Below are 26925 nucleotides of genomic sequence, written 5' to 3'. Positions count from 1 at the left end.
CAATTTTAATTCATGCACTCCTTCATTACTTCAATTATAATTCTGAAACACTATTTGTTCTCATGCTGTTGGTCCCTCTCAGCACTCTGTGGGCTGCCTCCTAAAATGCATGACACTTAGGTAGGCTTATTTCAGCACCCTATTTACCATGAATGATGTTTACACATTATTAAAATTGCTTTCTGAGATCTCATAAGATTGCTCCCCACTTTGATGTCCTCCTGATGAACCACGTCCAACTTCCAAGGCCATTAAACAGAGCACTGTATTACATTCAGACAGAATGGTATAAATGCTTAGGTGGCTATTTGTGCCATAAGAGCAAATGTACCCTCTTGCAACCATTCCCATTTTCATCTTTGCAGGTAAAGAATCTCATAATTGCCGCAAGCAGGTGCAAACAGGCGGCGGTCCACCTCAGACCCTGCCACTCATGGACATCGAGGACAGAGTGGCAGGCCTCCTCAGCATCATTGGTCAGGCAACTGCCACTGGGGGCGCTGACTCCCACTCGGATACTGAGGGTAAGTCTTGCACACTCCCTGCGATAGGTTGGGCCAATATACTGCAGTGTCTCTGGACTAGATGTAATGGAGTAGTGGCGGTCCTTCATAGAAACATAGAAAATGGGTGCAGGAGTAGGCCATTCGGCCCTTCGAGCCTGCACCACCATTCGATAAGATCATGGCTGATCATTCATCTCAGTACCCCTTTCCTGCTTTCTCTCCATACCCCTTGATCCCCTTAGCCGTAAGGGCCATATCTAACTCGCTCTTGAATATATCCAATGAACTGGCATCAGTAACTCTCTGCAGCAGAGAATTCCATAGGTTAACAACTCTCTGAGTGAAGAAGTTTCTCCTCATAGTCCTAAATGTCTTACCCCTTATTCTAAGACTGTATCCCCTGGTTCTGGACTTCCCCAACATCGGGAACAATCTACCCGTATCTAACCTGTCCCGTCCCGTCAGAATTTTGTATGTTTCTATGAGATCCCCTTTCATCCTTCTAAACTCCAATGTACTAAGGCCCAGTTGATCCAGTCTCTCCTCATATGTCAGTCCTGCCATCCCTGGAATCAGTCTGGTGAACCTTCGCTGCACTCCCTCAATAGCAAGAACGTCCTTCCTCAGATTAGGAGACCAAAATTGAACACAATATTCCAGGTGAGGCCTCACCAAGGCCCTGTACAACTGCAGTAAGACCTCCCTGCTCCTATACTCAAAACGCCGAGCTATGAAGGCCAACATACCATTTGCCTTCTTTACCGCCTGCTGCACCTGTATGTCAACTTTCAATGACTGATGAACCATGACACCCAGGTCTCGTTGCACCTCCCCTTTTCCTAATCTGCCACCATTCAGATAATATTCTGTCTTTGTGTTTTTGCCCCCAAAGTGGATAACCTCACATTTATCCACATTATACTGCATCTGCCATGCATTTGCCCACTCACCTAACCTGTCTAAGTCACCCTGCGCCTCGTAGCGTACCCCTCACAGCTCACACCGCCACCCAGCTTAGTGTCATCTGCAAACTTGGAGATATTACACTCAATTCCTTCATCCAAATCATTGATGTGTATTGTAAAGAGCTGGGGTCCCAGCACTGAGTCCTGCGGCACTCCACTAGCCACTGCCTGCCATTCTGAAAAGGAACCGTTTATCCCAACTCTCTGCTTCCTGTCTACCAACCAGCTCTCTATCCACGTCAGTATATTACCCCCAACACCATGTGCTTTGATTTTGCACGCCAATCTCTTGTGTGGGACCTTGTCAAAAGCCTTTTGAAAGTCCAAATACACCACATCCACTGGTTCTCCCTTGTCCACTCGACTAGTTACATCCTCAAAAAATTCCAGAAGATTTGTCAAGCTTGATTTCCCCTTCATAAATCCTTGCTGACTTGGACCGATCCTGTCACTGCTTTCCAAATGCGCTGCTATTTCATCCTTAATAATTGATTACAACATTTTCCCCACTACTGATGTCAGGCTAACCGGTCTATAATTACCCGCTTTCTCTCTCCCTCCCTTTTTAAAAAGCGGTGTAACATTAGCTACCCTCCAGTCCATAGGAACTGATCCAGAGTCGATAGACTGTTGGAAAATGATCACCAATGCATCCACTATTTCTAGGGCCACTTCCTTAAGTACTCTGGGATGCAGACTATCAGGCCTCGGGGATTTATTGGTCTTCAATCCCATCAATTTCACTAACACAATTTCCCGCCGAATAAGGATACCCTTCAGTTCCTCCTTCTCACTAGACCCTTGGTCCCCTCGTACTTTCGGAAGGTTATTTGTGTCTTCCTTCGTGAAGACAGAACCAAAGTATCTGTTCAATTGGTCTGCCATTTCTTTGCTCCCCATTATAAATTCATCTGAATCCGACTGCAAGGGACCTACGTTTGTCTTCACTAATCTTTTTCTCTTCACATATCTGTAGAAGCTTTTGCAGTCAGTTTTTATGTTCCCGGTAAGCTTCTTCTCGCACTCTATTTTCCCCCTCTTAATGAAATCCTTTGTCCTCCTCTGCTGAATTCTAAATTTCTCCCAGTCCTCAGGTTTGCTGCTTTTTCTGGCCAATTTATATGCCTCTTCCTTGGATTTAATACTATCCTTAATTTCCCTTGTTAGCCACCTTCTCTGTTTTATTTTTACTCCAGACAGGAATGTACAATTGCTGAAGTTCATCCATGTGATCTTTAAATGTTTGCCAGTGCCTATCCACTGTCAACCCTTTAAGTATCATTTGCCAGTCTATTCTAGCCAATTCACGCCTCAAACCATCGAAGTTACCTTTCCTTAAGTTCAGGACCCTAGTTTCTGAATTAATTGTGTCACTCTCCATCCTAATAAAGAATTCTACCATATTATGGTAGGACTAGACCATACACCCCCTGCACTTACAGGGAGAAGCGGTCTTACCTCGACTTATCCGACTTATGGTCACTCTTCCCCAAGGGGTCTCGCACAACAAGATTGCTAATTAGTCCTTTCTCATTACACATCACTGAGTCTAGGATTGCCAGCTCCCTGGTTGGTTCCTCGACATATTGGTCTAGAAAACCATCTCTAATACACTCCAGGAAATCCTCCTCCACTGCATTGCTACCAGTTTGGTTAGCCCAATCAATATGTAGATTAAAGTCACCCATGATAACTGCTGTAGCTTTATTACATGCATCCCTTATTTCTTGTTTGATGCTGTCCCCAACCTTACTACTACTGTTTGGTGGTCTGTACACAACTCCCACTAGCGTTTTCTGCCCCTTGGTATTCCGTTGCTCCACCCATACCGATTCCACATCATCTAAGCTAATGTCCTTCCTTAATATTGCATTAATTTCCTCTTTAATCAGCAATGCCACCCCGCCTCCTTTTCCTTTCTGTCTATCCTTCCTAAATGTTGAATACCCCTGGTTGTTGAGTTCCCAGCCTTGGTCACCCTGGAGCCATGTCTCCGTGATGCCAATTACATCATACCCGTTAACTGCTATCTGCCCAGTTAATTCTTCCACCTTATTCTGAATACTCCTTGCATTGAGGCACAGAGCCTTCAGGCTTGTCTTTCTAATACACTTTGCCCCTTTAGAATTTTGTTGTAACTTGTCCCTTTTTGCTTTTTGCTTTAGGTTTCTCTGCCCTCCACTTTTACTTTTCTTTCTATCGTTTGCTTTTGCCCCCAATTCTACTTCCCTCTGTCTCCTTGCATGGGTTCCCATTCCCCTGCCGTATTAGTTTAACTCCTCCCCAACAGCACTAGCAAACACCCCACCTAGAACATTGGTTCCAGTCCTGCCCAGGTACAGACTGTCCGGTTTGTACTGGTCACACCTCCCCCAGAACCGGTTCCAATGTCCCAGGAATTTGAATCCCTCCCTGCTGCACCACTTCAAATGAATATGTACTATGCAACCTTCCTCATGTCACTCTGCCCCCTCCCCTGCTGCTAACCACCTGTCTGTTGCTTTCTACTTCCAGATGAGCCAACACCGGCGCAGCAACAATCTATCCCTGTTCCAGCATCGGTACTCAACTCCTCTGAAGACGACGTGACGTTCTTGGGGTTCGACGAAATAGAGGCTCCTGGGACCAGTGGCATGCAGCATCGCTGTGCTGGAGTTGAATTCACCATGCCATCTCTCTGGAGGGTGAGTCGCCAAAGTCGGTCTGCTGACAGACAGGCAGACGTGGAACTGGACATGGTGGGAATGTCAAGGGAGAACATGCAGGTCAGCCGTCAGCTCCTTGATGTCTTGGGTAGGATTCCCAAGAGCATTGACAGTCTGAAAGCGACTATTTCGGAAATAAGGTCACAGATTATCAGTGTGAGCCGTGATACCAGCGAGGCCATCAATGCCCCACCTGAGGCTGGTGGCTTCCAGCAGTGACAGTGGAGTCACGGAGAGTGTGGTGCGAATCCTTGCAGAATATGGTGCATCACAGGCACAAGCTCTGCTTGAGCTTGGGCAGGTGATGCAGTCCATGCCTGCTGCCATACTCTGCGTTCCCCACTGTCGCACCCAAACCACCTGTGACTGGCGATGCTGATGAAGAAGCTAACCAGTCAGAAGCCGGGCCTTCCATGCCACGAGCTGTTCCAGTGCATTCCCAGATGGTGTCTCCTTTGTCTCTCCCCCCAACACAGCAGCGCTCTGGCAGCCATGCTGCATGCCATCTTGGTGCCACTTTGAGTAGGAGCAGCAGGCAAGAGAGGGTGATAAGGGGGGGAAAAGACGGTGGGAAAAAATAGTGGGTAAGGATATGATGTCGCTGCATTATGTTGTTGATGCTGGATGTATCGTATGTTTTATGTTACAGTATTATTATGTTACAGATTATGTTAAAGTATCACACTGGATTATGTTTTTGATAATATTGTTGAATTATCACACTGCTGGATGCAGCTCATTTTATTTTATTTTATTTTATTTAAGTCTCACAATAAAGGTGGGATAGAGTGGCCAGGCAATGTTCAAACGTGTCGTTCACTCTTCAAGCAAATCTTCAATTATGAGCTGACGACGTAAGGCGTTTGCAGCGGCGAAATCTCCACGATACCTCCCTTGTGGTTGTGGTGGTGGTAGTGGTGGCATAGGTTTCTCACCAAGCTCTTCTTCCTCATCTTCCTCCACCTCCTCCTGCCCCCCTTTCTCCTGAAGTGGTCCTGCAATCCCCATTGGCACTTCCCATCGTCTCTTGATGGCTAAGTTGTGTAGCATGCAGCACACTACAATGAACTCGGAGGGGAAAATTGCAGGGAGCTTCCAGAGTGGTCCAGGCATCGGAAGCGCTGCTTGAGCACTCCAATTATCTGTTCGACGAAGTTGTGTGTGGTGACTGCATGGCTCTCATTATAGCAATGCTCAGCTTCTGTCTGAGGGTTCTGGAGGAGGGTCATGAGCCAGGTGACGAGGTCGTAACCTTTGTCCTCAAGCATCCAGCTCATGTCTTCTGGTTGACGCTGGAACATGCATGAGACACTGCTCTCATGCAAGATGAAAGCATCATGGATTCTCCCTGGATATTGAGCATTGACTGTCATGATGTGCTGAGTATGGTCGCAGATGATCTGTACGTTCAGGGAGTGGAATCCCTTTAGGTTTCGGATAGCACTCACCATTCTGTAAAGGTGCTCACCGGGCGATGTGCGTACAGGCAATGCCACCCTGCACCTTGGGGAAGCCAGAAAATCATCCAAAACTTACAGCCCTCTCATTTTTGGGTCTCCCTGGTCATTGGAAAATTTATGAAGTCCATCCTGCGTGCGTACAGCGCATTAGTCATCTGGTGAATGCAGCAATGTGTAGTATGCTGCGAGATGGAGCATATGTCCCCTGCTGATGCCTGAAACATAGAAACATAGAAAATAGGTGCAGGAGTAGGCCATACAGCTCTTCGAGCCTGCACCACCATTCAATATGATCATGGCTGATCATTCCCTCAGTACCCCTTTCCTGCTTTCTCTCCATCCCCCTTGATCCCTTTAGCCGTAAGGGCCATATCTAACTCTCTCTTGAATATATCCAATGAACTGGCATCAACAACTCTCTGCTGTAGGGAATTCCATAGGTTAACAACTCTCTGAGTGAAGAAGTTTCTCCTCATCTCAGTGCTAAATGTCCTACCCCTTATCCTAAGACTGTGTCCCCTAGTTCTGGACTTCCCTATCAGCAGGAACATTCTTCCCGCATCTAACCTGTCTAGTGCCTCAGAATCTTATAAGTTTCCATGAGATCCCCTCTCATCCTTCTAAACTCCAGTGTATCAAGGCCCAGTTGATCCAATCTCTCCTCATATGTCAGTCCCGCCATCCCGGGAATCAGTCTGGTGAACCTTCGCTGCACTCCCTCAATAGCAAGAACGTCCTTCCTCAGATTAGGAGACCAAAACTGAACACAATATTCCAGGTGAGGCCTCACTAAGGCCCTGTACAACTGCAGTAAGACCTCACTGCTCCTAGACTCAAATCCCCTAGCTATGAAGGCCAACATACCATTTGCCTTCTTCACCGCCTGCTGTACCTGCATGCCAACTTTCAATAACTGATGAACCATGACACCCAGGTCTCGTTGCACCTCCACCTTTCCTAATCTGCCGCCATTCAGATAATATTCTGACTTCGTGTTTTTGCTCCCAAAGTGGATAACCTCACATTTATCCACATTATACTGCATCTGCCATGCATTGGCCCACTCACCTAACCTGTCCAAGTCCAAGTCCAAGTCACCCTGCAGCCTTTTAGTGTCCTCCTCACAGCTCACACCGTCACCCAGTTTAGTGTCATCTGCAAACTTGGAGATATTACACTCAATTACTTCATCTAAATCATTAATGTATATTGTAAAGAGCTGGGGTCCCAGCACTGAGCCCTGCGGCACCCCACTAGTCACTGCCTGCCATTTTGAAAAGGACGCATTTATCCAGACTCTCTGCTTCCTGTCTGCCAACCAGTTCTCTATCCACGTCAGTACATTACCCTCAATACCATGTGCTTTGATTTTGCACACCAATCTCTTGTGTGAGACCTTGTCAAAAGCCTTTTGAATGTCCAAATACACCACATCCACTGGTTCTCCCTCGTCTGCTCTACCAATTACATCCTCAAAAAATCCCAGAAGATTTGTCAAGCATGATTTTCCTTTCATAAATCCACGCTGACTTGGACCGATCCTGTCACTGCTTTCCAAATGTGCTGCTATTTCATCTTTAATAATTGGTTCCAACATTTTCCCCACTACTGATGTCAGGCTAACCAGTCTATAATTACCCGCCTTCTCTCTCCCTCCTTTGTTAAACAGTGGTGTTACATTAGCTACCCTCCAATCCATAGGAACTGATCCAGAGTTGATAGACTGTTGGAAAATGATCACCAACGCATCCACTATTTCTAGGGCCACTTCCTTAAGTACTCTGGGATGCAGACTATCAGGTCCCAGAGATTTATCGGCCTTCAATCCTATCAATTTCCCTAACACAATTTCCCGCTTTATAAGGATATCCTTCAGTTCCTCCTTCTCGCTAGACCCTCAGTCCCCTCGTATTTCCGGAAGGTTATTTGTGTCTTCCTTCGTGAAAACAGAACCAAAGTATTTGTTTAACTGGTCCACCATTTCTTTGTTCCCCATTATAAATTCACCTGAATCTGACTGCAAGGGACCTACGTTTGTTTTCACTAATCTTTTTCTCTTCACATACCGAATAGAAGCTTTTGCAGTCAGTTTTTATGTTCCCAGCAAGCTTCCTCTCATACTCTATTTTCCCTCTCCTAATTAAACCCTTTGTCCTCCTCTGCTGTATTACAAAATTCTCCCAGTCCTCAGGTTTGCTGCTTTTTCTGGCCAATTTAGATGCCTCTTCCTTGGATTTAACACTATGCTTAATTTCCCTTGTTAGCCATGGTTGAGCCACCTTCCCCGTTTTATTTTTACTCCAGACAGGGATGTACAATTGTTGAAGTTCATCCATGTGATCTTTAAATGTTTGCCATTGCCTATCCACCGTCAACCCTTTAATTATCATTTGCCAGTCTATTCTAGCCAATTCACGCCTCAAACCATCAAAGTTACCTTCCCTTAATTTCAGGATCCTAGTTTCTGAATTAACTGTGTCACTCTCCATCTTAATAAAGAATTCTACCATATTACGATCACTCTTCCCCAAGGGGCCTCGCACAACAAGATTGTTAATTAGTCCTTTCTCATTACACATCGCCCAGTCTAGGATGGCCAGCCCTCTAGTTGGTTCCTCGACATATTGGTCTAGAAAACCATCCCTAATACACTCCAGGAAATCCTCCCCAACCGCATTGCTACCATTTTGGTTCGCCCAGTCAATATGTAGATTAAAGTCGCCCATGATAATTGCTGTACTTTTATAGCACACATCCCTAATTTCTTGTTTGATGCTGTCCCCGTCCTCATTACTACTGTTTGCTGGTCTGTAAACAGCTCCCACTAGCTTTTTCTGCCCTTTGGTATTCCGTAGCTCCACCCATACCGATTCCACATCATCCAAGCTAATGTCCTTCCTTACTATTGCATTAATTTCCTCTTTAACCAGTAACGCCGTCCCACCTCCTTTTCCTTTCTGTCTACCCTTCCTAAATGTTGAATACCCCTGGATGTTAAGTTCCCAGCCTTGGTCACCCTGGAGCCATGTCTCCGTGATGCCAATTAAATCACATCTGTTAATTGCTGTCTGCGCAGTTAATTCGTCCACCTTATTCCGAATACTCCTCGCACTGAGGCATAGAAGGCAAGGAACACAATCACCTTCGCCTCAATGGGCAGTGCAGTCCTGTTGCTGCTGGTAGGCTGTAGGTCTGCCTGTATGAGCTGGCATATCTCTGTGACCACCTCTTTTTGGAAGCGCAGCCTTCTCACCCACTGTGCCTCAGAGAGCTGGAGGTTTGACCAATGTTCCTTGTAAACTCGTGCAGGGTAAGGCCTCCTCCCCATACGTCTGCACCCTCTTTGATTACGTTGCAAGTCATCAACAATAAGCCTTCTTCCAGCTTGAAGCCGTATGACAATAACAGCCAGGATTACTGGCTCCCGACCTAGCATGGCCCCCATCTTTTAAAATGTCCTTCAATGTCCTTTCTAAAACAAACTAGAAACTCACATAAACTTCACAATTAAAAGTGTGCAGTAATGCAGCATTCTTCTCCCAATCCTCTTAATCACTCACAGCTGCAACTTTCTCCTCCGCTTTCAACATGGCGCTGTTAGAGCCTGGTGCTCCCTGGGTCCGTCTGGTTTTTCTGGGCGGGTTCTCGGGGGATGCTAAATCAGGCAAAATGCTCGAACATTCCGCCCGGGGCGCCAGCGCAGTGACGCACGACGATTTACGTCATCCAAACAGTCAAAACAGTGGCGGGGCGCTAAGTTTTAGCGCCACTGCAAAACCTTTGCCGAAGGTTCTGCCCGGATGCAAAATGTTGTGCCCCTCGTTTTATGCCCCCAAAAATCACACTTGCGCCCTGCCGGGGTGCTAAATGGGGCGCAAATCAGCCAAAAATCCAGCCTCTTATCTCTAACTCTCCTCCTTTTGCTTCCCTCTCCCTCTTACTTGTCTTTCTATGTCCAGGTACATTTTTGTTTCTATGTATGCATGTCTCTCACATACATTGCCTCAATATTAAGCCCCCCATGACAGGCGGGAAAGGGAACGCATCTCCAACCTGTTGCTATTTTTATGGCTGCTGGTCGCATGCCATGCAACTGTCCAACCCTCGAAAGGCAGGACACTTCATTAACATATTTAAATCAAACTCCATCAGTGCAATTGGGAGCCTGATTTTAGTTTAACAGTTGCCGGCCAGGTTTCCCAGGGCTTGGGAAAATCTGTAATGAAATGGAGGTGGGAGTTGCCAGCTCCAGAAGATAAGTGTTTTTTAGAGCACTCATTGTGGGCCAGGATGATCGGGAGTGCTCCCCCTCTGGATCCTCAAGGAAGTCTTCGGTCTCTCTCCTGTCAACCATGGCCTGTCTCTCCCCCCACCATGATCGGCGACCCCTCCTCCCCACTCAAACCCCAATCTCTGGCTCCTTCACTCCTGATTGCTGGGGTCCATCTCCAAGGTCCCCGGTTGCGACCTCCTGCCATTTGTTTTCCTGCCCAGCATCCAACCAGCCTGTCAATCTGGCTGGCTGCCAAGGGGAAACAGATGAAAAATTTATAGTAAGGACATGCCGTTAAATTTGGCAGGGCCTCTGCGTCTCTGGCCTCGCTGGATTTTCTCCACACCACTGCTCTCCCCGGCAACCTCCCTGCCTCCCATTCTCTCCCTCCTTCTGTAAGTTTCTCCTTCATCATGTCTCTCCTACATCTTTCACACTTTCGCCACACACCTCATCTCATAATTTTCCCTAGATCTGTTTTATTTTTATTTCTGTGTCACTGAAACTCTCCTTTTCTGTTCAAATTCCCATGAAGACTGGAAACAGATTTGGGCTTAAAATGATCTCATCTCTCTTTTTAAGTTTCTGCCTAGTCCTCAAACTTCTTTCATAAGAATCTAACTAGCATAGAACCTGTAAAGTCCTTATCTTTAGCATGAAACCACACGGGGCACATTCCAGGGACAAGGCCACTCTGTGACCTTAACTCTTTATTGCAGGACTCCAGAAGTGATGACCCTGTGTGGGACCTCCCTTTATATACCTGTGTGATCAGGTAAGGAGTGTCTCCCACAAGTTCACCCCATGTGGTCAATGTGTGCATCTAAGTTGAGTGTATACAGTAATGCAGTGGTGTTACATTGTAGTTACAAATATGACATCACCTTCCCCCCCCCCCCCCCCCGCAAAGTCTTACTGGGATCATAGGTTCAGTCTTTCAGGTGGTCTACGCTCTCTCGTGGAGCGCCGCAGTTGGGGCTCTGGTTGTTGGACACTGACGTGAGTGTCTGTCACCTGCGGTGATTCCGGCCTGTCCGGGCTGACCTCAGGGACTGTGCATTCTTCCGGTTGCTCTTGTTGCACGTTCGCTGGTGGTAGTGTGAGCTCCATCTCATGATCTTCTTCAGGTTCCTCCGTGTCCATGCTGAACCTTTTTTTTACTTGGTCCAGATGCTTACGGCATACCTGGCCCTTGTTGAGTTTAACCACGATGATCCTATTCCCTTCTTTGTCAATTATATTGCCCTCAAGCCATTTGGGCCCCATGGCGTGATTGAGGATGAATATGGGATAATTTATTTCTATAGATCTCCCCCTTGAATTACGGTCATGGTACTCGTTTTGTGACTTGCGCTTGCCCTCAACTATGTCGGTCAGAACTGGTTGGATGAGGTACAACCGAGTTTTGAGTGTCTGTTTCATGAGTAGCTCTGCGGGCGGGACCCCCGTGAGTGAGTGCGGGCAGGATCTATAGGCCAGCAGGAGGCGCAATAGGCGGCATTGTAGGTAGGGTCCTTGAATCCTGAGCATACCTTGCTTAATGATTTGGACTGCCCGTTCCGCCTGGCCATTGGAGGCCGGCTTGAACGGTGCAGTCCTGACATGGTTGATGCCATTGCCCGACATAAACTCCCAGAATTCATAGCTCGTGAAACACGGGCCATTGTCACTAACCAGGATGTCCGGCAAGCCATGGGTTGCAAAGATCGCATGTAGGCTTTCCACGGTGGTGGATGACGTGCATGAATTCATGATGATGCACTCGATCCATTTTAAGTACGCATCTACTACAATGAGGAACATCTTCCCCATGAACGGGCCCACGTAGTCAACGTGACTGTGTGACCATGGCTTGGTGGGCCAGGGCCACGGGCTGAGTGGGGCCTCCCTGGAGGCAATACCCAGCTGGGCACAAGTCATGCACCTGCGAACACAGTGTTCCAGGTCTGAATCAATTCCAGGCCACCAAACGTGTGACCGGGCAATGACCTTCATCATCAAAATGCCTGGGTGCTCACTGTGGAGTTCCCTAATGAATGCCTCCCTGCCCTTCTGGGGCATGACTACCCAGCTGCCCCATAGTAGGCAGTCGGTTTGGATGGAGCGCTCATCCATCTGCCTGTGGAACGGTCTGACCTCCTCAGGGCATGCTCCGTGTGCTGGCGCCCAATCCCCAGTCAGAACACATTTCTTAATCAAGGATAGGAGGGGATCTCTATTTGTCCAGATTTTGATCTGGCAGGCTGTGATGGGGGAGCCTGCACTGTCAAAGACATCGACAGCCATGACTATCTCAGCGCTTTGCTCAGCTGCCCCCTCGGTGGTGGCCAGCGGGAGCCTGCTGAGTGCGTCGGCGCAGTTTTCGGTGCAGGGCAGGTGCCAGATGGAGTAGTCATAAGCAGCTAGTGTGAGAGCCCATCGCTGTATATGAGCTGATGCGTTGGCATTGACAGCCTTGCTGTCTGACAACAGGGATGTGAGTGGCTTGTGGTCCGTCTCTAATTCAAACTTCCGACCGAAGAGGTACTGATGCATTCTTCTTTCTTGACCATCCCATATCCCCGTTCTGCTTGAGAGAACGACCTGGAGGCATAAGCCACAGGTTGTAGCTGACCCTCAGCATTACCCTGCTGCAACACGCACCCAACCTTATAGGACGATGCATCACATGTCAGAACTAAGCGTTTATGGGGATCGTACAGGGTCAACATTTTGTTTGAACAAAGTAGATTTCACGCCCAATCAAAAGCCCGTTCCTGACAGTCCCCCCAAATCTAATTGCAACCCTTACGCAGGAGCACATGTAGCGGCTCCAACAACATGCTCAAGTTCGGCAGAAAGTGTCCAAAATAGTTCAACAGTCCCAGGAATGAACACAGCTCCGATGTGTGGCAGGGCCTGGGTGCTCGTCGAATCGCCTCTGTTTTGGATTCGGTGGGCCGAATCCCATCTGCAGCAACCCTCCTGCCCAGAAACTCAACCTCAGGAGCTAAAAACATGCATTTAGACTCCTTGAGTCGCCAGCCTACCCGGTGCAGTCGACGTAGCACCTCCTCCAGGTTGTGGAGGTGTTTCTCGGTATCTCGACCCGTGATGAGGATGTCGTCCTGGAATATGATCGTTCCCGGAATGGATTTAAGCAGGCTTTCCATGTTTCGTTGAAAAATCACGGCCGCTGATCGAATGCCAAACGGGCACCTGTTATACACAAACCGTCCCTTGTGCGTGGTGGTGGTCAGTAGTTTGATTCGTCGGCCAGTTCCTGGGTCATATAGGCTGAAGTGAGGTCCAACTTGGTGAACAGCTTGCCGCCTGCCAGCGTGGCGAAGAGGTGCTCCACTCTTAGGAGCGGGTATTGGTCTTGTAGGGACACCCAATTGATGGTGACCTTGTAGTCGCCACAGATCCAGACAGAGCCATCTGCTTTTAGAACGGGAACAATGGAGCTCGCCCAGTCGCTGAATTCAACAGGCGAGATGATGCCCTCTCGCAACAGCTGGTCCAATTCACTCTCGATTTTCTCCTGCATCACATACGGCACCACTCTGGCTTTGTGGTGCACTGGCCTGGTGTCCGGGGTGATGTGTATCACCACTTTAGTGCCTTTGAAAGTCCCGATGCCTGGTTGAAATAGTGACTCGAATTGTTGTAGGATGTGTGAGCACAAACTTCGCTCCACCAAGGACATTGCGTGAACATCTCCCCATTTCCAGTTCATCTCGGCTAACCAGCTCCTCCCCAACAGAGCGGGACCATTGCCTGGGACTATCCAGAGTGGCAGCCGATTCGCTAGCCCATTGTATGTGACAGCCATCATTGCACTGCCTAGCACCGGAATGATTTCCTTGGTGTAAGTCCGTAATTGTGTCTCAATACGTTCTAACTTGGATCTACTGGCTTTGAGTGGCCATAGCTTCTCGAATTGCTGAACGCCCATGAGTGACTGGCTGGCCCCAGTGTCCAGCTCCATGCGTACTGGGATGTGTTTCAACAAAACCCTCATCATCATTGGTGGCGTTTTGGTGTATGAACTGTGAATATTTGCCACTGGACCCGCTGAACCTTGGCATCCACCGATTTGCCCCACAAGTCATCCTGCCTCACAGAACCCTCTTCTGGTCCCTCTGTCTCATATATCAGTCTGTTTGCAGGCTTTCTACGCATTTGAGCTAAAAACTGAGATTGCAGTTTTTACAGACAAAATGTTGGAACCTGCAAGATCTGGCTGAGTGTTTTCCCCCACACCTCCAGCATGAGTTAAAGTTTCCATTGTTGGGGACAAAGGGACTATGGCCAGGAATTCCACGCTGACTGTCCCTTTGACTGCTCTTAAGTACCCTATTAGTGGGTGTCAATGGCCCCATTCTGGGCCGCATTGTCCACTGTGATGGCATGAACGTCTGTTCAGCCTGCCATTGTCTCTGTTGAGATCCTGCTCTGGGATCTATTGCTGCCTGGTAAATGTCAGAGTGCCCCTGCCTGCCTGCGGGGCTCCGAGTAGCATTTAAAATATTGGCTCCCTGATCCATCGCCACGTTAGAGGCAGAATTGCGCGCGTAAATCATTTTCATCTCTTCCTCCCCCGCCATGAAAGTTTGAGCTAACAACGTTGCCGCTTCCAAGGTCAAGTCCTTGGTCTCAATTAACTTGCGAAAAATTCCCGCATGACCGATACCCTCGATGAAGAAGTCCCTTAGCATCTCCCCCCTGCAGGCGACTGTGAACTTCCAGAGGCTGGCCAAATGCCGGAGGTCCGCTACAAAGTCTGGTATACTCTGTCCTTCACGGCGTCGGTGGGTGTAGAATCTGTGTCGAGCCATGTGTATGCTGCTCGCCGGTTTGAGGTGCTCCCCGACTAATTTGCTGAGCTCCTCAAAGGTTTTGTCCGACGGCTTTTCGGGTGCCAGTAAGTCATTCATGAGCGCATAAGTCTTTGGCCTGCAGCTGGTCAGGAGATGAGCCCGTCGCTTGTCGGCCGCTGCATCCCCCAGCCAGTCTTTAATTACGAAGCTTTGCTGAAGCCTGTCGGCAAAATCGTCCCAGTCTTCCCCAACACAGTGCCGTTCCTCTGTGCTACCGGTGACCATTCTCGTGGGTCGTGAATTCCCGTTTCTCGTCGCTAATGTAAAGTCCTTACTCAACAGCATGAAACCACACGAGGCACATTCCAGGGACAAGGCCACTCTGTGACCATAACTCTTTATTACAGGACTCCAGAAGTGATGACCTTGCATGGGACCTCCCTTTATATACCTGTGTTGTCAGGTAAGGAGTGTCTCCCACAAGTTCACCCCCTGTGGTCAAGGTGCGCATCTAAGTTGAATGTATGCAGTAATACAGTGGTGTTACATTGTAGTTACAAACATGACAGGAGCATTTCAGTCAATTTATAGACTAGGACTAGATAGCAAAGGGGACTGGAGCTGGGGTACCAGGGTTTGAAACTAGTAGAGAGTGAGAGACAAAATTATTTCGTCTAGAGAGGGAAATCCAGAATGAGGGGGCATAATCTTAACATTAGAGGCTCGATCATTTAGGAGACTAATCGGGAAGCACTTTTTCACACAAAGGGTAATGGAAATCTGGTATTCACTTCCTCAAAGGGCTGTGGATGCTGAATCAACTGAAGTAAGAGCGCTAGATTTTTTTTTAAGTAAGGGTATCAAGGGATATGGAGCAAAGGTGACTAAACTTGAGGTACAGATCAGCCATGATCTCATTGAACTGCAAAACAGACTTGAGAGACTGAATGGCCTACTCCTGTTCCTATGTTTCCATAAACTGGGGTTGTTTATGAATGGGAGGTGAGGCAGAGGCCAAGAGTGAGGAATGGAAAACAGCAAGTTTCTGAGGGAGGAATCTGTTTTGTAGTGTATCTGTGGGTCACTTTAAACAAAACACAAATTGCTTTTATTTCTGAGAAAAATAAATTGACTTTGCAATTATATAGTGCATTTCACTACGTTAGGTTATCCCAAAGTGCTTTACAGCCAATTAAATATTTTTGAAGTGTAGTTACTGTTGTAATGTAGGAAACGCAGCAGGCAATTTGCACACAGCAAGGTCTCTCTTACTGCAACGAGATAGTCTATTCTAGTGATGTTGGTTGAGGGAAAAATATTGGCCAGAACACCCGGGAGAACTCCCCTGCTCTTTGAATAGTGCTATTGGATCTTGTACATTCACCTGAGAGGGCAGATGGGGCCTCGGTTTAATGCCTCATTCAAAAGACGGCACTTCCAGCAGTGCAGCATTCCTTCAGTACTGCACTGGCGTGTCAGCCTAGGTTTTGTGCTCAAGCCTCTGGAGTGGGACTTGAACCCACAACCTTCTGATTCAGAGGTGAAAGTGCAACCACCGAATCAAGGTTAGCAACATAAAAAGATCACATTCCACCATACAAACATGCTAATTATTACAAATATCGATTTTCAAAAGACACTTACAAAACAATTAAATCATTTTAGAAGTTGACAAAATCTAAGTGGGCAGAACAATGGCAGGTGAAATTCAAATACAGACAAAATTCGACAGGGACAAGTGCACGGCACTGCACATTAGAAAGAACAATTGGTGTCATAAGTACACTATAGATGGTATAAAATTAGCCAAAGTCAAAAATGTTCAATGGTGAATTCAATAACTAATGTGTCAACTAAATGGAAGATGTAGGACCTGTGTAGAGCTCTCCAGCCCCAGAAAAATAGACACCCCTGTGTGGAAGGAAGTTGTTAAAGGAATTTTTAAGAAACAGTAGGAAATGTTTAGTGGATTCTTCAGCATTATTTTACTATTTTCTGTATAATATGTTAATAATGTTATTAAAGCAATCTATCCTCGTTACTGAGAATGCAAGATGATGGTTCAAACCAGTTTTTAAAAGTATTTAGAATGGTTTCCTTCTGCTTGCTAGTTGTCTATTGGAAGCTCTTTTTGTTGCTTGCTAGTTCTTCATTGGTAGCTTTCCTACCTGTTTAATCATAGCAATCGGTATCGTTCAGTTCACAGAATTTGTTATGATTTTTATAAATCACAAAGTAGGACTTCTTGACCCATTAAGATTTTGAACATCTGGTGAACATTTTGGATGTGTGATGGAGAGTTTTCCCATGCCGATGGATACATGCGACAGACAAGGCTATTAATTATGTATAGATATGAGAAGATTGCTAACATCAGCTAAAAGTAGTTCTAAATTACACTGTATGTAGAAAGTAATGTCATGTTACAAAAAAAATTCATGGCATGATACAATAAGTAATTTTTTTTGCAGCTGACAAACAAAATTATCAAACTTTCCACGAATTCAAGGGACATGATGATCAGCTGGAAAATGCATTCCTCTCCTTAGGAGGCATGGTTATGCATCATCATCATCATAGACAGTCCCTCAGGGTCGAGGATGACTTGCTTCCACACTAAAAATGAGCTCTCAGGGGACTGATGAGTCCAATGCAGGACCGACAGTCTCTGTCACAGGTGGGACAGACGGTGGTTGAAGGAACGGGTGGATGTGGTGCCTGGGTTGCCGTGCGCTCCTTCCACTATTTACGCTTAGCTTTAGCTTGTTCTCGGCGATGAGACTCGAGGTGTTCAGCGCCTTCCCGGATGCGTTTCCTCCACTTTGGGCGGTCTCGGGCCAGGGATTCCCAGGTGTCGGTGGGGATGTTACACTTTTTCAAGGAGGATTTGAGGGTGTCCTTGAAGCGTTTCCTCTGCCCACCTGGGGCTCGCTTGCCGTGTCGAAGTTCCAAGTATCGTGTTAGTTTTGGGAGTCTCGTGTCAGGCATACGGATGATGTGGCCCGCCCAGCAGAGCTGATCGAGCATGGTCAATGCTTCGATGCTGGGGATGTTGGTCTGAGCGAGAACACTAACGTCGGTGCCTCTGTCCTCCCTGGGGATTTTCAGGATCTTGCGGAGACATCATTGGTGGTATTTCTCCAGCGATTTGAGGTGTCTACTGTATATGGTCCACGTCCCTGAGCCACAGAGCAGGTATCACTACTGCTCTGTAGACCATGAGCTTGGTGCCGGGTTTGAGGTCCTGGTCTTCAAACACTCTCTTCCTCAGGTGTCTGAAGGCTGCACTGGCACACTGAAGGCAATGTTAGACCTCGTCGTCAATATCTACTCTCATTGACAGTAGACTCCCAAGGTATGGAAAATGGTTCACCTTGTCCAAAGCCTCATCATGGATTTTGATAACCGGGGGGCAGTGCTGGTGGCAGGAGCTGGTTGGTAAAGGGCTTTTGTCTTACGGATGTTTAATGTAAGGCCCATGTTCTTGTATGCCTCAGTGAAGGTGTTGATGATGGCTTGGAGTTCGGCCTCTGAGTGTGCGTAGACATGCTGTGCCTCACAATAAAAAGTTGCAGGCATGTAATTCTGTCCAAGGGCATGATCCTAATTGATTTGACCCATGCTGTATAGAAAACATAAAACAGAGGCTTGGCACTTCACACGGGGATGGCAAAATAGTCAAGTAAGTCATCCCAAGTATCTTTTGTGCCTTTAACCATTTGGATCAAGCATAGCTTTGAAGCAGGTTTGCTCTCCTGGTTGAACAGTGCTTTCACCCGCATTGGAGTCATGTAAAAATATGGGTGTTATTTTCCACATTTGCCTGAATTTCTCAGCTTACCATGATACAAAATAAGCACAATATCAAAATGGTGCCTGATTGGCAGAATTCTGGATTTCAGCCATCCGGTGCCTGGAAAATAAGGCTGTGGCAGTGAAGCAAATGACAAAAGAAAAGTAATGGTGGTCACAACACATGGTCTGAAAATACAAACATTCAAAAATGTTCAGGCAGGAAAAGACTAGCTGGTCCATCAATCCTGCCACACATTTATGAGATCTGAAGCATTATGACTAAACATTCGTAAACAAGAGCCACGCCATCCATGCCCTCATTGCAGATGATTGCTCTGACAACCTGGCTTTGATAGAAACTTGGCTCATGGTCGACAACATCTTGCCCTTTACTGAAGCCTCCCTACCTGGCTACACTTTCCACCATCTTTCCTTCCCAAACTACCATGGTGGTGCTGTGGCACTTATCACCAAATCACACCTTGATGTCTCCCCTTACTCATTTGGTAATACTTCCTTTTAGCACCCATGTTCCACCCCTCTTGCTTCTCCTTTATAATCCACCCACCCAAGGTTTTTCACTGGGATGTCGTCCTCCTTTCCTCCGTTATCCTCTGAACCAAGCAACTACTCACCCTCAGTGATTTCAATTTCACCTTTCCCTCTCTCCTCTGATTTCACTGCCCTCCTGTTCTCCCTAAACCTCACCCTACATATAAACTCTCCCACTGATAGTTACAGCCATCCTTTCCACTTTGCCATCTCACATGGCCTCTTGATTCCCATTGTTTAAATCACAGATAAGGTCATCTCTGAAAGAAAGAAAGATTTGGATTTATATAGTGTGTTTCATGACCACCAGATGTCTCAAAGCGCTTTACAGCCAATGAAGTACTTTTGGAGTGTAGTCACTGTTGTAATGTGGGAAACGCAGCAGCCAACTTGCGCACAGCAAACTCCCACAAACAGCAATGTGATAATGACCAGATAATCTGTTTTTGTTATGTTGATTGAGGGATAAAGATTGGCCAAGACACCAAGGGGGAACTCGCCTGCTCTTCTTCAAAATAGTGCCATGGGATCTTTTACGTCCACTTGAGAGAGCAGACGGGACCTCGGTTTAACGTCGCATTTGAAAGATGGCACCTCTGACAACGCAGCGCTCCCTCAGCGTGGCACTGCAGAATCAGCCTAGACTTTTTTTTTATGTGCTCAAGTCTCTGGACTGGGACTTGAACCACACAAACTCCTGACTCAGAGGCAAGCATGCTACCAACTGAGCCACAGCTGACACTCTGATCACTTCCTTGTGCCCTTCACCACCCACATTCCCCATCTCCTTCCAAGCCTACTTCCTTCTGCACCACCTCAGAATAAACTCTTTCCATTCACTTACAATGGCAATTTCAAATTCTCAAGTGTCTAACCTTTGGCCTTCCATTTGCCGCAATATTCTGCAGCTGCCAACCTTCTCGGCCATTCCCTCACCTGCACCTTTATTCCCTTCATCCCAGTAAAACACCGAGGGCCCAAAATTGATGTAGGCCAAGGCCACCCAATGGACCGCCGATGGCCGCCGAGAGACCGGGCGGTACTTTGCCAGGAAGATTCCTCTAAAAGAGATGGCGGTACTGACCAGTGGCAAAATAACGGCTCACGCCATCAATCTAAGTGGCAGCAGGCGGGAGTTCTCAATCTCGGCGGCAAAGGCTCTTGCGCCCAAGTGCCGCCGAGGATGGAGTTGGGCCCAGGGAGGGTGGAAAAGCTGAAAATAAAAAGCATTAAAAAAAAATTTTAAAAAACAACAGAACACCTTCAGATAAGTCGCTGTGAAAAATGTTTTTAAATTATGTTCACTAATCTTTTTTTCCTCTACGCAGCGATCCTTCCCCTGGCCGTGGCCGTGGCCGACTCCCGCCGACACCAATCTGGCATCTCGGCGGGCGAGAGGACTCTTGCGCTACTTGGCCTCCAGAGGATGTTAGCGGGCAGTTCCCAGCGGTACTCCACTCCCACCCGGTCTAGCCCAAGTGGGAGAGAGAGGAAACCGGAAGCAAAACTCAGCAGCAGTTGGCAGCAGCAGGCGGCAGTGGGCAGTAAGGCCACCAATATCGGGCTCTAAGGTCGCCGAAATTGCCCCTTTCCTCAAGGCCTCTTAACACCGGAAAGCAGCGGCTGGACTGCGGAATAAAATGGCCACCGACTTTTTGTGTAATGGCCGCCATTATCAAAATTCCAGTCCCGTGTTATCCAGGTGGTGCCCCGCTCCCCTACCCTACTGTTCCGCTGCTGCCGCTCCGTGTTAAGTGCGTCATCATGGTGCGCACCGCCGATTTACCAACACCCCCGCCGGTGAAATTCTGCCGTGAAAATCTTCGGCCCGCCCAGTGGTTCCCAAACGAGCTTTTTCTCGGTGGTCGAATGAGGCTGAGGCCTTCTGTAATGGCGGTACGGCTCCCCTTAAAGGGGAGGACCGACTGCCACTGACGCCATGTTTTTTTTTTGCCAGCCGACTGCCATGTCGGCCCGATAATTATGCGCCCCGGGTTCGGCCGGGCCGCCAACAGACAGCCTGGCAACCCCTCTTGGGTGCCAGGCCGCTGGCCCGGCTGAAACCCAGTGGACCAAAGTTTTAAGATCGCGCAGGCTCTCCCCCGTTAATTGAAGGGGAGAGCCATGGTGATACGGCGCCGTGATGACATCATCGCGGCGATCATTCTGCCCCTCTGGTGTTGCCACCACCGTATAACTGCCCCCATTAAGAGTGACTTCCGATCCGAATTTAAAAAAAACAACAAAGTGCGGAATTTCGCTCAAGAGGCAACCTCAACCACCGCGGTGGTAAAAACACTCAAAACAGGTTGCATGCATCCCGTTTTGGTTAGGGGGGGTGGGGGTAATTTTGGCCCCTTACTCCCTCCCACCCTGGTAGTTCCCCTTGATATGGTCATTATCTTTGATCCCTCAAGTCCAAGGCGTGCAGACTTGAGCATATCTGATGTACATATGGTTTAGGCATCCATTGCCAGATTTGGCTGAACCACATCAAGCACCATCAGACCTTGCTCACTTCTGCCAAAACCACTCACTACAACAGGATCAGCCTGGAAAACAAGGATAATCCCCAAATTCCTTTCTCCACCATCAACCATCTTCTTAAACCCTCTCCCCTGACGGTTCACCTCCGACGACAATTGATAGGAGCCAATGGACTGCTTTGTCATTAAGATTGAGACCATCCATTCAAGTGTCTCTGCCTCATCTGCCCATGTTTCCTTGCTCAGAAAGTCAATATTATCCCTAGTCCTCTGCCCCTCACCCTAAGCCTGAACCTGCATCTTTCTCCAGTTTCTCTCCTATCTACTCCATTAAGCCCTCTCTACGCTTATCTTGTCTGAGACCCATTTCTTGCTCCATTGACCATTCCCACTAAATTACTGACCACCCAAAATCACTCCATGCTATTTGACATTGTAAATTGTTTCCTCTCCTCATGTACTGTTACCTTCTTTTTCAAAACCACCATTATTAACCCACCTCAAAAAACCTACCCTCGACCCCTCTGCTTTTGCAAACTACAGCCCCATTTCCAAACTACCTTTCCTCTCCAAAGTCCTTGAACATGTTTTCACCTCCCAAATCCGTACCTATCTTTCACGCATTGACTTCAATGGAAATAAAAATTGGGTGAGTTGTAAAACGGACTGCCAAATGGCAATCACCCATTTTACACTATTACCCAAAGTCAAAATTACCCCAAAAAGGTTTAGTACCACATCATGCAAAACATTTACACATTGAGCCAGCAGGGAGAAACATTTTACTGCCTGGCTTGTGTGCCATTTGCTGAGTAGTTAGCCCCTGAAACATAAATTCATTAAATGTAATGAGAACAGTTTTGTTGCTCAATGAAGGGCGTTCTGTGCGGGAACAACATGGAAATTATCAAGTTAAAATTTCTTTCAATACTTCGGAACAGCATTTGATGCCATCAAATAGAATAATAAACACAGAGTTCTGAAGCGCATTCGGATAAAATTATAGTCACCTCTGGGCCTGTCACATATTTTCATGTGGCAACTCTGGCAAAAGCTTAGCAGCAAGTCACCTGCCTGTTCAGCCTGGAGCATTGTTTAGCCGAGGGGAAATGAAAAAGGTTGAAAACTCAGAGAGAAGAAAACAGATGTTAAAATGAATACACCTTTGATAAATAAATTAGATTAGTAATAATATAAAATCCTGTTCGGAATCTTGCTTTTATTCTATAAAAGAGTTATTTACTTTTTTAACAATGATTTGTACTAATGAACATCATTCTTTCATCCAGGCCATTTTTCTCCATGCAATCAATTATCTTTTCAGAACAGATTGGTTTAAATTATGATGTAATCCGCATGAAGGACAATCCCCCTATGTGTAGCACATTCCATTTCTTCCAGCCCATGAAAAGCTCCTTTCCCTTTGGGTCCTTATTATTAAAATCTATGCACATACATAATGATAACTTGGTGGAAGTGAATTAATTAGCAAAAAAATATTGTCTACTGGCAGTGGTATGTACACGATTCATGCTTGTGTTCAGAACAGTGCTAACGCTTACATATGACACAAAAAGCTAATGATCTTACAGAATCATATAGCACACAAGCAATGCGTGATTCATATCAAGGTAGCACACCCATTAAACCAAAAAAGCTCAAGTATTCAGATCAAACATTGGGGCAAATTTTAACCCTGCAAAACGGGCCAATTTGGGTCAGATGGGATGTTAAAATGGCAAAAATCTGAATCCCGGCCCCATTCCACCTCCAACCCTCCCACTTTCGGTTGTCAGAGGCAGGACAGTGAGTGGGCAACTAACCAATTAAAATGAGACTGCATGCCACATATTTAGAAATCATTTAAAATTTAAAATTGGTCGGCAGAGTTTTCCAAGCCTTAGGAAACCTGACAACTGAAGGGAGAAAAGGACTGCCTTTCCACTTACCTGCTGGAACCAGTTTACTTGCTTTGCCTACCTTCCGTGATTGGACACCCCCGACCCTTTCATTCTTCCCCCACCAACTCTTCCAACCTACCCGTTACGTCACACGCATGCTGAGGAGTTAGCATGCGGGGACCGGGATGTCTTCCACACTCTACCGTGCCGCCTGCCCAAACCCCCATCCCCCAGCGCTCCAGGCCAGTCAAAAATGTAAAAGTCCAGCCTATGAGTCTGAAAAATCACCCAAAAATATCAATTGAAAGGGAATTATCTTGTCTAACATTTTGAGCTTCAATCGCATTGCCACTAACAAAGACCTAATGAAGAAAAAGGTTAGGAAATAGCTATACAATTAAACTCTCCAACCTTACCCAGGCCACATTAAACATGGCTCTACTTTACAGGAGAATAATCTAATCGTCATGACATGGTATAACACTCTAATTGATGTCAAATCAAGTAACATGGAACTACTATGAGCAAAACCACAAGGGATCAACTAGTACATATAAAAAGCAAGTCAACAGTTGCAGTAGTTACAAAGACAAACAGACTGTATCTAGTGAGGTGCTATACTCAACATCTCGATAAGCAGCTTCAATACTGAGAACTTCACAGAAGTAAATTGGTGTTATTTCTATTGTTAGACTGTTGGAAACAGTGGTAGGCATTACCACTCAAGGGGTTCCATCTCTCACAGAGTAACTGAACAGGCTCTCTATAAACAGCTGAAGGTTCAAACGCCCGATGCCAGTCTTCAGGAATGTTTTTATTTACAGAAGTCTAACATTCCTAGTGAGTTGGGCCTTTCAATTGTGGGGTTATGTGAAATGACAGACTGTAGTGTAGTGAGTGTTTATTTTCTGCACTGGTCAGCTGAGAACATGAGAACATAATCCCTGTTTGCCTTACGGGAATGCATTCAACTACTTAAGCAAATAATAGCTTACAACAGTCTATGACAGAAATTGTAATTTCTGCTGGTGCACACACTTCTATTGACTAGCTGTGATAAACAAGGGGGAAGATACATTTTTTTAAGGCTGTTGCTTTTTTATGAGTTGACACTGCATTGTTTTCTCCTGATTTGTTCCCCCACGTCACTTGCATTCAAGAGGATAGGACAAATGACCTACTCTTGGACGACTGCCAAAACCAATCTTGGCCTGCCGCTAAGAGATGCACGAGAGCAGCCCATGGTACAGTATATCTTCGTGTCCTCCTTCACCCCTCTGCAGTACTTCCTCTGTTGTCCAGCAAATTGGAGCTTCCCCCACTTGGTTCCACTTCCACCTATCCAATCGAAGCCAGAGCATCTTTAGCCATAGCTTTTCTGCCAACCTCTGCGTTGTCACCTTGGGAATCCTCTAAGGAGCCATCCTTTTGCCTCTCTTCCTCAGCTACATGCTGCCCCTAGATGACATCATCTGTATACGAGGGGTGAGCTTCCACATATACGCTGATGATACCCAGCTCTACATCTCCACTGTCTTTGTGCTGTCAGACGCTTTTATGACACTTATCTTCAGATGATCCACAATTTGCTCCAGCTAAACATTAGAAGTTCCCAATGTAAACTTTTCCTCATCTCCAACCCCATCCCATTCCCCTCCGCCTTTAAGACCCTCTTTAAAACCCACATCTCTGATCAAGCTTTTGGACATCCCTTATAATCTCTCCTCCTTTGGCGCAACATCTAGTTTTCCTTACACTTCTGCTAAATGCCATAGAACCAGTGGGCTAGACTTTCCACTTCACATCGCCCATCTATGGCTCATCTAGTGCTCAAAACGGACCCCAATCACCCATTTTGAGCAAAAAGTGGAAACTAGACCCAAAACATCACCGGAAAAACAGGTGCCTAAGTTTCCACTTTGATTGCCGAGATGATCGCCCAAATGATCGCTCACACAAGGCCCATCCCAAGTTTCAGCATCTAGCATGCACTTTGCTGGGCTGATGCAAGGCCCAAAAGAGTGCTGAGAAATAGTTGCTTTTTCTGGGCCTAAGAGAAGGAAAATGGGCACTATGGATGCTATTTTGACTTCAATGGAAGGGTGGAGGATTAGTTATGATTTAATTAGAGAGCTAGTTGTACTCAGAATATTGGGACAGGGAATATAAATAGGTATTATTATGTTATTTTTAGTAAATAGGTTTTATATAATAGAATTTAATGAGAGCTGTAATTTTTCATATAGGTATTATTACGTTGTTTTTAGTGTTACTGAAGTGTTACTAAAGTACTCGTATATTAAAAGAATGAACAGATATGGAATAACATCTGTATAGTTGATAAATAATGTAACTAAGAGAGAAGACACACACAATTTATTGAATTAAATTAAAAAAATTTTATTAACAAAAACGAAAATAAAAATTGAAAAACTATCCCTCCAACCCCCGCCCCAACCCACCCTTCCCTCAAATACACAAAAATCTTAACAGTTAACAATTAACAATTTACAATTAACCTCTAACAACTAACAAAAGTAACAAAACAGGAACAAAAACAATTAAACAAGTGAACAAACTTTGTGAAAAAACGCCCCACTCCCTACTTGCGGCCACGTTTCCCTCCAGATCCTGTCCCACCCCGTGTTCGTATCCCACCGCCCGTTTTGTTCTATGCAGACCGACACCACAACGTCATGCGGAGTGGGACGGCAAGACTTCCTGCTGTGATGGAGGTGACGGAGCAGAAGCGGAAGCCTGAAGCTCCACTTCCGAGTCAGGAGGAACTGTGTCCTCCTTACTCACTTGCATGCTCAGGATCTCACTGCGAGCAGACACGACACCTTGGGGTGCAGCGCCGTGTCCAGCCAGCAACGCATGCCGTAGGGCATTGGTTACGGCTGTCTGCTGCCGAATGGCCTCCAAGGTCTCGCTTGCCGTCTATGCCTGCTAGGAAGACCAATTGGAGAAGTTCTGGCAGAACTCACTCCAGGATGCTGGAAACTGGCTCCAGTTCACGGAGAACTGGCTCCAGTTCGCAGAGAATCCCGCGAAACCCCGGACAAGGTCGTGACCAATCGCGACCATCTCCCTGCACAGGGAAATCAAGCTCTCTGTCTGGCCCTCCAAGGCAGGCGATTGCTCGCCACGCTGACCGGACCTCCGTGGGGTCGGCGTTTGCAATATGATGCGCCTTGGCGTCGCCACCTGCACACCGCTTGGTCCCGGTGCTTCTTCCATCTCAATCGAGATGGCCGCAGTTTGTTACCCCCCACCGAAAAATTTTCATCTTCTTCCGTCTTCTCCTCCTCTCCTCCTCCTGCTGATGCACAGCAGCAGGAGTCTGCAGTGGCTCCTCTTCTTCATCCTCCTGTGATGTTTGAGATGGTTCCGTGGTAGTAGACTCCACTGACTCGACGACCACATGACCTTTAAATTGATAAACAACGTTTAACAATTCAAATCAATGCATTACAATTT

The sequence above is a fragment of the Pristiophorus japonicus genome, chromosome 1 (genome assembly GCF_044704955.1).
Source record: "Pristiophorus japonicus isolate sPriJap1 chromosome 1, sPriJap1.hap1, whole genome shotgun sequence".
In the NCBI taxonomy this organism is placed as follows: Eukaryota; Metazoa; Chordata; class Chondrichthyes; family Pristiophoridae; genus Pristiophorus; species Pristiophorus japonicus.
The sequence above is the reverse complement of the archived record's forward strand: the minus strand, read 5'-3'. Positions refer to the sequence as shown.